The following is a 10,807-nucleotide window of genomic DNA, read 5'->3' as shown; positions in this document are numbered from 1 at the left end:
TCTGGAAGCAAGAAATTAGATGAATGAATGAAAACTGATCAGACTCACAAAAAAAAAAATAAATAAAAAGCCAAAACCTCAGCCAGCAGTGGAGAAAACTGAGGATCAGTTTGATTTACATGGCTGGGATGAAAGATTGATGACAGGCATTAGACTTTGCACTATTGGAGAAGAAGCTGAGGAAGTGACAGTCTGGACTGGGGAGATGAGGGATCGAAGCGGGGATGAGTCACGATCCTGAAGAACTATCATGGAGCACATATTGGAGCTTGCTGGGAAATCTACGAAGCCAAGTGCATTCAGCTACTGAAGCAGGAGCGTGTGGAGGGATCTATGGGAAACCGTGGCCTCTGTGTAGCTACCTCTTCAGTGAGTCCAAGCCTCTGGCAGTGGGCCTGGGGCCACTGTGGCCAGCAGGCCCAGAATTTGGGAAGAGGTGCTGAATGTGGGGCAGAGGAGAGCAAGGACAAGCTGGTGCCTGCCAACAACCTCTGCACCTGTCTGTTGCCAAATCTCCCCTTCAGAGAACAATTGCTGTTGCTTCACTTCCACCTCCCCATTCTCATCCCACTTCCTCTGTGGGCCAGATCCCGCTACATAGGGAGGGAGCTTCTGATAAATACATTTCCAGCTTAACCAAGTGGAAAATAAAACTTGGACCAACACAAGCAATAAGACAGAAGCAGCTCAGGCCCTGTCACCAAGGAGCAACCATACCAGACCCAGACTGCTCATGCGTGGACACTTGGGTTAGAGAGAAATAAATTCTACCTTGCTTAAGCTACTGCATGTCTGGGTCCCAGTTTCTTTAGCCTAATGCATATCCCAACTAAAACACCATCCCCTTTTCCACTTGTAATTGTCATTTTAAATTTCCAAGCCCTCCACATTGTAGATCTGCTACTTGTTGTTCATCCTCTGGCAGCTTCTGGGCTTCCCATTCTGGTTGGCAGCCCTGCACCCACAGCCAGTCACAAACCAAGCCTTGCTACCACTCACTTAGGTGGGCTGCCACCGTCCCCACCTACATCTTTCTTCAGGCTGCCCCTTGTGCCTTCCCTCCCAGCGCTGTCCTCATCTGCATGGTCAAAGCTAGGTTCCTGCCATGTCTGCATTCACATCTCTGAAGGAATGGGGATAGCAATATTCTCACTCATAGGCGGGTGAGGAAAAATGAGAACACATGGACACAGGGAAGCAAGTACTACACACTGGGGTCTATTGGGGGGAATAGGGGAGGGACAGTGGGGGGGAACTGGGGAGGGATAGCCTGGGGAGAAATGCCAAATGTGGGTGAAGGGGAGGAAGGCAGCAAAACATACTGCCATGTGTGTACCTATGCAACTATCTTGCATGTTCTGCACATGTACCCCAAAACCTAAAATGCAATTAAAAAAAAAGAAAGGAAGCAGAGGAAGGACAATTGTCTTTGAAGCAAGTAACAGAGGTTGCCCACTCCCCTTCTATCACATTTAGGCAGAGGGCCACATTTTAGCCACAGGGGAGGCCATGAAATGTAGTCCCTTGCAGGGCGATCATCTCCTGAGGGAAAGTCTATTGGTATGGAAGGAGTGGAAAGTAGATTTGCAGAGACAGCTGGAAGTCCACCGCAGCCTGACCCCACCTCAGGCCTAGAAATAATGGCTCCTTTCTGTTTGCCACAGCACGAGTCTGATAATAGTCCTTCCGCATCCCAGATTCAATTTGGAGTCTAGTCAGAGTTTTTTCTACCAAAACGTAAAAGTCAAGTTAGCTGGTGTAGCAGATGATGTCTGTCCTCTCTCTGCCCATGTCCTCAGTCCTCCAGGGCACATTACCCTGTCCAAGTCCATTCCTGATATCTGCACCTCTGGCTTTCTGTGGCTGCCAGAGCCTGCTGTGTCCACAGGCCGGATGAGCTGGGAAAGTAACAATTCCATTCTGTTTATCTCCACTAACCCAAATACCAGCCCACCTGTTCCCGACTCTGTGCCAGACACCCAGGAGACAGACAGAGCCCAAGCTCCCTTGAGTACATGCCAAATGCCAGATGCTGTCCTGAGTGCTTTACAGGTGCCCCTCATTTAATTCTCCTGACAGCCCTTTAAGGCTGTTTCTCTCCTCTCCATTTCATGGATGAGGAAACTGAGGCTTAGGAAGGATAAACACCTTTCCAAATCCCTGGCTTATAATTAGCAGAGATAGAGTTTGAATCTCCATCTGTCTGTCTCCAAAACTGCTGCTTTTTTCAGCTGTATAAAGAGATGCTGCCCGCCCCTGGAGCCTCTAGTCTGGGAACTGGGAAATAAGTAACAATACATGTCAAATGCAACAATGCAAGTAAGTACCCAAAACTATAGAAATGATGGTTTCTTTTGCCTTCTGCTGGCTGGATGCATTCGCGTGATGAGCTATGGAGACACGCCCTCATCCTGGGACTGTTCAAAGTTTGGATTGTCACCTGAGAGGGAACTAAAATTCTGTATTTTCTTTTTTGAGATGGAATCTCACTCTGTTACCCAAGCTGGAGTACAGTGGCACGTTCTCACCTCACTGCAACCTCCGCCTGCTGGGTTCAAGTGATTCTCCTGCCTCAGCCTCCAGAGTAGTTGGGATTACAGACACCCGCCACCACACCTGGCTAAACTTTTTTTTTTTATTTTTTTTGAGACAGAGTCTTTTATTATCCAGGTTGGAGTGCAGTGGTGCAATCTCAGCTCATTGCAACTTCTGCCTCCCAGTTTCAAGAGATTTTTTTTTTTTTTTGAGATGGAGTTTCGCTCTTGTTACCCAGGCTGGAGTGCAATGGCGCGATCTCGGCTCACTGCAACCTCTGCCTCCTGGGTTCAGGCTATTCTCCTGCCTCAGCCTCCTGAGTAGCTGGGATTACAGGCATGCGCCACCATGCCCAGCTAATTTTTTGTATTTTTAGTAGAGACGGGGTTTCACCATGTTGACCAGGATGCAGTTTCAAGAGATTCTTATGCCTCAGCCTCCAGAGTAGCTCACAGGTGCCTGCCACCACATCTGGCTAATTTTTTGTATTTTTAGTAGAGGTTTTTATATTATTAGTAGGGGTTTCATCATGTTGGCTATGCTGGTCTCGGACTCTTGACCTCAGGTGATCCACCCCCCTCAGCATCCCAAAGTTCTGGGATTACAGGAGTGAGCCACCATGCCTGGCCGCCTGGCTAAATTTTTTTTGTATTATTATTATTATTATTATTTTGAGACAGAGTTTCACTCTGTCACCCAGGCTGGAGTGCAATGGCATGATCTCGGCTCACTGCAACCTCCACCTCCCAGGTTCAAGTGATTCTCCTGCCTCAACCTCCCTAGTAGCTGGGGTTGCAGACGCATGCAACCAGGCCTGGCTAATTTTTGTATTTTTAGTAGAGATGGGGTTTCATCACAATGGTCAGGCTGGTCTCGAACTCCTAACCTCAGGGGATCCTCCAGCCTCTGCCTCCCAACATGCTGGGATTACAGGTGTAAACCATAGCACCTGGCCATAAATTCTGTATTTTTTTTTTTTTTGAGACAGAGTCTTGCTTTGTCTCTAGGCACCAGGCTGGAGTGCAGTGGCGTGAGCTCAGCTCACTGCAACCTCCGTCTCCAGGGTTCAAGCAAAGCTCCTGCATCAGCCTCCCAAGTAGTTGGGACTAGAGGTGTGCACCACCACACCCAGCTAATTTTTGTATTTTTTAGTAGAGACGGGTTTTCATCTTGTTGGCCAGGATCGTTTCGATCTCTTGACCTCGTGATCCGCCCACTTCGGCCTCCCAAAGTGCTGAGATTACAGGGGTGAGCCACTGCGCCCGGCCAAATTCTGTATTTTTAAGCCATCGTTATTTTGAATATTTTTTACAGCAATCAAACTATTTTAACTCAGTGCTTTCCAACATTTTTTCACGCCATGGGACATGTAGAAAATGGTGGTGTTTATATAGCACATTAGGATAAATTCAAGATTTGGGAATGTCTATAAAAGATTTGGCAACAAGACTAATTACATTTTCTGTCTTTGTGTTTTTAAGAGATAGGTCTCCTTATGTTGGCCAGACTAGTCTCAAACTCCTACCCTCAAGCAGTTCTCCCACCTCGGCTCCTAAAGTGCTGGGACTACAGGCATGAGCCACTGTGCCTGGCCTACATTTTCTTTATAGTATATAACCATAAAATAAATAAAATGCAAAGCATTTAAAAAGAGAGTAAACATTGAATTAGAATAAAACTTCCAAATAACGTATTTTCAAATTTTATATAAGAAATCAGCTTTTTTCCATGAAAATCCTTTTTTTTTTTTTTGTCTTTTTTGAGGTGGAATTTTGCTCTTGTTGCCCAGGCTGGAGTGCAATGGCATGACCTTGGCTCACTGCAACCTCCTCCTCCTGGGTTCAAGTGATTCTCCTGCCTCAGCCTCCTCGAGTAGCTGGGATTACAGGCATGTGCCACCACGACTGGCTAATTTTGTATTTGTAGTAGAGACAGGGTTTCATTGTGTTGGTCAGGCTGGTCTCCCAACCTCAGGTGATCTGCCCGCCTTGGCCTCCCGAAGTGTTGAGATTATAGGCATGAGCCACCGAGCCTGGCCGAAATGCTTTTTTTATATGAGATTTTTTTTTTTTTTACTTGAAATGGCTACAAAATTCCTGATTACGTTTTTCTAATTTTATTCTATTCAAATTCATGATTATCACCATCAACAAGAAACTCTGCACAAGTAGATGCTGCAAAGGACAGTGATATCTATCATTTTCCTCAGTCAAAAACTCCTTTCTTGTCCTTGGTAAAATTAGGATCCTCTAAATTATACTTTAACCATGCAACTGTTCTCTAAATCTAATAGCTCTGCCTTTTCTTTTTTTCTTTCTTTTTTTTTTTTCTTTTTGAGATGGTTTCTCACCTTGTCTTCCAAGCTGCAGTGCAGTGGCACTATCTCAGCTCACTGCAACCTCCATCTCCCAGATTCAAGCGATTCTCCTGCCTCAGCCTCCTGAGGCGCTGGGATTACAGAGTCACACCTCCACGCCTGGCTAATTTTTGTATTTTTAGTGGAGACAGGGTTTTGTCATGTTGGCCAGGCTAGTCTCAAACTCCTGACCTCAGGTGATCCACCTGCCTCAGCCACCCAGAGTTCTGGGAGCAACAAGATACAATGTCAAAGTTTCTTGTAACAATAAAAAGGGCTTTAGAATACAATAGTATTTTTTCCATATCAAGTATTTTTAAATCATTATGAAATTTTTTCAAACATACAATAATTTTTATTTAGGATTCAAATAATAACTTCAGCTTGGTTCACTGGTTAGCCAATTGTAATTTCACTTTTGCAAAGGTAATCTTTTTCTTTTCTTTTCTTTTTTGGAGATGGAGTTTCGCTCTTGTTACCCAGGATGGAGTGCAATGGCGCGATCTCGGCTCACCACAACCTCCGCCTCCTGGGTTCAGGCAATTCTCCTGCCTCAGCCTCCTGAGCAGCTGGGATTACAGGCACGCCCCACCATGCCCAGCTGATTTTTTTATATTTTTAGTAGAGACGGGGTTTCACCGTGTTGACCAGGATGGTCTCGATTTGTTGACTTCGTGATCCACCCGCCTCGGCCTCCCAAAGTGCTGGGATTACAGGCTTGAGCCACCATGCCTGGCCCTTTTTCTTTAAATCCATAAATGCTGTTAGCACATATTAATATTGTGTGAGAGGTTCCCAAGACCACCCTCAGGCTTAATGATTCATTAGGACTCACAGAGCTCAGAAAAGCTGTTATACTTGTGGCTAAATTTATTACAATGAATGGATACAGATTAAAATCATAAAGGGGCTTGGGCTCGCGCCTGTAATCCCAGCACTTTTGGAGGCCAAGGCAGGCAGATCACTTGAGGTCAGGAGTTCGAGACCAGCCTGGCCAAAAATGACAAAACCTTGTCTCTACTAAAAATACAAAAATTATCAGGGTGTGGGGGCATATACCTGTAATTCCAGCTACTCAGGAGGGCGAGGCTGGAGAATCACTTGAACCTGAAGGTGGAAGTTGCAGTGAGCCGAGATCCCACCACTACACTCCAGCCTGGGCGACAGAGCAAGACTGTCTCAAAAAACAAACAAACAAACAAACAAATTAATTAATTATTTAAATTAAATAATAAAGAAAAAACATGCCTGGGAAAAGTGCAGAAGAAACCATGCTGAAGGTTCTCATTGTCCTCCAGTGGAGTCACATAGTAGTACCTAATTCTCCCAGCAATGATATTTGAAAACATGAGCAAAGTGTTGCTGACCAGGAAAGCTCACCAAGCTTTTGGTCTAGGTTTTTTTTATTATTTTTTATTTGATATGGAGTCTCGCTCTGTCTTCTAGACTGGAGTGCAGTGGTGTGATCTTGGCTCACTGCAACCTCCACCTCCCAGGTTCAAGTGATTCTCCTGCCTCAGCCTCCCGAGTAATTGGGTTACAAGCATGTGTGCCACCACACCCTGCTAATTTTTTGTACTTTTAGGAGAGATGGTGTTTCAACATGTTGGCCAGGCTGGTCTTGAACCCCTGAGCTCAAGTGATTCACCCACCTCAGCCTCCCAAGTGCTGGGATTACAGGAGTGAGCCACCCCACTTGGCTGGTTTTTTTTTTTTTTTGAGACAGAGTCTCACCCCATCACCAGGCACCAGGCTGGAGTGCAGTGATGCGACCTCGGCTCACTGCAACCTCCGCCTCCCGGGTTCAAGCAATTCTCCTGCCTCAGCCTCCCGAGTAGCTGGGACTACAGGCGTGTGCCATCATGCCCAGCTAATTTTTTTTGTATTTTTAGTAAAGACGGGGTTTCACCATGCTGGCCAGGATGGTCTCGATCCAGCTGGGTTTTTATTTTATTTTATTTTATTTTTTGAGACGGAGTTTCGCTCTTGTTACCCAGGCCAGAGTGCAATGGCACGATCTCGGCTCACCACAACCTCCGCCTCCTGGGTTCAGGCAGTTCTCCTGCCTCAGCCTCCTGAGTAGCTGGGATTACAGGCACGCACCACCATGCCCAGCTAATTTTTTGTATCTTTAGTAGAGATGGGGTTTCACCACTTTGACCAGGATGGTCTCGATCTCTTGACCTCGTGATCCACCCGCCTCGGCCTCCCAAAGTGCTGGGATTACAGGCTTGAGCCACCGCGCCTTGTCCAGCTGGGTTTTTAATTAGGGGTCAGTCACACAGGGAAGCAGAACCTGCAGGGCTGATCTTAGCTCCTCAGTTTCCAGCCTGCAGAGGTCAAATTGATACAGCGTTGTTCAAGGCCTCAGCATACAAAAGCACTCTTAATCAGGCAGGAGAGTCCAAGGGCTCACAGGTGATCTTCCAGGAGCTGGTCAAGGGATGGGTCCTGAAGATCTTTGGAATGTGTACGGGTTGGGAACCCCAAGGAGTTGATCTTTTCTGCACAAATAGACTTACATATGATTTTAGGCTTTTGATTAGGATCATTCAGAGCTCCAAAAATGTCAATTAAGTACATCAGATTTTGAAGCCATTTATTATCTTTCAAAAACATTGCCAAGTAAGTTGAGTGTGGTGGCTCATACCTATAATCCCAGCACTTTGGGAGGCCAAGGTGGTCGATTGCTTGAAGCTGGGAGTTTGAGACCAGCCTGGGCAATGTAGGGAGACCCTATCTCTACAAAAAGTAAAAATTAGCCTGGCATGGTGGTGTGCACCTGTAGTCCCAGCTACTCCAGAGGCTGAGGTGGGAGGATCACTTCAGCCTAGGAGGTCTAGGCTGCAGTAAGCCATGATCACATTACTATCACCCAGCATAGGGTGACAGAGCAAGACGCGGTTTAAAAAATAAATAAAAAAAGAATAAAAGAATAAAAAACACTGCAAAGTGAGAGTGACTCACAATTTTTTTATTTGTATTATTTCTTAAACTCACACACTGTTAACAAAACTGTTCCTTTGGAGGATGAACCCATTTCTGTATGAAACAGCAGAGAATAATTGTATTGTCTTATGTCTTCACACAAGGTTGAAAACATACATGGCTGAGAGACTTGGGTTTTAATTCACCATTTTTTACATCATCTATTGGGGAATTCAGATCTTTAAAGAGACCTTTACATTCAACAGCGTGTCTGTGAATAAAAGAATATGTGGTGAGGTCTGGGCTTCTGGTTAAATTTTTTTTTTAAAAAAGAAGGTATTGCGGCTGGGCACCGTGGCTCACTCATGTAATCCCAGCACTTCGGGAGGCCAAGGTAGGCAGATCACCTAATGTCAGGAGTTTGAGACCAACCTGTCTAACAAGGTAAAACCCTGTCTCTACTAAAATACAAAAATTAACCAGGGTGGTGGCATGCCACTGCACTCCAGCCTGAGTGACAGAACTAGATTCCATCTTTAAGAAAAAAACAATATATTGCTTGAATCTCAGGATTTTTAGAATAATCTTGTGAAACTTGAATTTCAGGATTTTGGGAATAATCTTGTGAAACCTTGATACCCTGTTGTGGTAGCTACTCCCTGCAAACACAGACTCACCCAGTGTAGACACACACCTTAGTCTATTCAAAATGCTCACTTAGGCCAGGCTCAGTGGTTCACATCTGCAATCCCAATACTTTGGGAGGCTGAGGTGGGAGGATTGCTTGAGACCAGGAGTTTGAAACCAGCCTAGGCAACATAGCATGACCCCATCTCTATCTTGTAGACTTTTTTTTGTAATTCTAAAAAAAAGTACCAGATTCAAATAGAGACAATTTCCATTCTTCCACAAGGTGACTTAACTTCTTCACTCGTAACTACTGATCTGACTTTTATCACCATGGGTGAGATTTGCCTGTTCTAGGACTCTGTATAAATGGAATCATACAGTACATACTTTTTTGTTTTGACTTTTTTCTATCAGCATCATGTTTGAGAAATCCATCTTTGTTGTTGCTTATGGTTAAAGTTTATTTCTTTTTATTGTTAAGTAATATTCCATTGTTCGGCTATACCACAATTTCTTCATTCATTCACCTGTTGAACATTTGGGTTGTTTCTAGCTTGGGGCTATAATGAATAAAGCTGCTGTGCACATGCTTGCACATGTCTTTTTGTGGACATATGCACCTGTTGCTATTGAGTCAATAAATAGAACTAGAAACACTGGGTCAAAGTAGGTATATGTTAACCTACTCCTTTCTTCTTTTTTTGAGATGGAGTCTCGCTCTGTTGCCAGGCTGGAGTGCAGTGGTGCGGTCTCAGCTCGCTGCAACCTGTCTCCCAGGTTCAACTAATTCTCCTGCCTCAGCCTCTGGAGTAGCTGGGACTAAAGGTGTGTGCCACCATGCCTGGATAATTTTTGTATTTTTACAAAATACCATGTCGGCCAGGATGGTCTCAAACTCTTGACCTTGCTATCCGCCTGCCTCAGCCTCCCAAAGTGCTTGGATTTCAGGTGTGAGCCATGGCACTCGGCCGGCCGGTATAAGTTAACTTTAGAAAACTTCCTTTTTTCTTTATTTTTGAGTCAGAGTCTCATTCCCATTGCCCAGGCTGGAGTGCAATGGTGAAATCACAGCTCATTGCAGCCCCAACTTTCCAGGCTGAAGTAACCTTCCTGCCTCAGCCTCCTGAAGAGCTGGGACTACAGGTGTGTACCACCACAACTAGCTAATTTTTGTATTTTTTAGTGGAGACAAGGTTTCACCATATTGCCCAGGCTAGTCTCCAACTCCTGGGCTCAAGTGATCTGCCCAACTCAGCCTCCAAAAGTGCTGGGATTACAGGTGTGAGCCACAGTGCCTGGCCCATTTTTTTAATTTTTAAAAGCAAACAATAACTCATCCTGAAATTCCATCAAGAATCAAACTGTAGGTGGCCAGGCACAGTGGCTCATATCTGTAATCCCAGCACTTTGGGAGGCTGAGGCAGGCAGATCACCTGAGGCTAGAAGTTCCAGACCAGCCTGGCTAACATGGCCAAACTCCAACTCTACTAAAAATACAAAAATTAGCTGGGCATTGTGGTGCATGTCTGTGATCCCAGCTACTTGGGAGGCTGAGGCAGAATAATTGCTTGAATCCAGGAGGCAGAGGCTGCAGTGAGCTGAGATCATTCCACTGCATTCCAGCCTGGGTGACAGAGTAAGACTCTGCCTCAAAAAAAAAAAAAAAAAAAAATCAAACTGTGTTCAACGTTACCATTAAAAATCAACAAACATTTCCCCAGTCAAGAAACAGCAATTGAAAACATTAACAAAATAACTCATTTTTTTACAGGGAAACACAAAACATTAAATAATAATATCCATACTTCTATGTTAGAAAAATAGGAGGAAATCATGAAGTTAAAGAAAAGCCAGTATTTTATATGTACTTGCAAAATAAAGAAGAATTTATCAGTTGCAGCTGATAAACAGAAAACAAATCATGCCTAGGATAATAATCAGACTGTTCTTCAGAGTGTGGGACAATGTGGCCATGACAAAGTCTTTCTGGCAGCAGGTGCTTTGAATAAAATCTTACCCACGATAATAATTATTACCTAATTCAGAAAATTCATAGGGGAGGTCGCCCAGTAGTGTTCAAATATGTTTTGGCTCTTGTCAATTTTTGAGTCGTTGAAATAGGTCAACATGCTGTAGCTCATTTATGGCATGCCAGTTAGAAAGCTCAGTCCTAGCTAACAGAAATAAGGTTTCCAAGACAAAACATGTTCTGTGGTCAAATAATTTTGGAGAATTCAGTGCTAAAGTTAAACTGTAGGTTTGATGTTGCAGGAATTCTCAGAACTCCTAAGATGCCAGTGCCCACTGTGATTTTTTTGGGGGGAAGGGAGCTGCAAGTGGAAGTGGGCAAAGCACAGA

The 10,807-nt window shown here is 44.6% G+C and overlaps 1 pseudogene; it reads left to right on the top strand.

The window, feature by feature from the left end:
- Nucleotides 1-333: 333 nt before the first annotated feature.
- LOC100398250 (serine/threonine-protein phosphatase 2A catalytic subunit beta isoform-like) overlaps nt 334-10,807 on the top strand; it is a 29,519-nt pseudogene continuing 19,045 nt past the window's right edge.

Source organism: Callithrix jacchus, chromosome 7, assembly GCF_049354715.1.
Source record: "Callithrix jacchus isolate 240 chromosome 7, calJac240_pri, whole genome shotgun sequence".
Classification (NCBI taxonomy): domain Eukaryota; kingdom Metazoa; phylum Chordata; class Mammalia; order Primates; family Cebidae; genus Callithrix; species Callithrix jacchus.
Note: the sequence above shows the minus strand (reverse complement) of the source record. Positions and strands in the feature narration are given on the sequence as shown.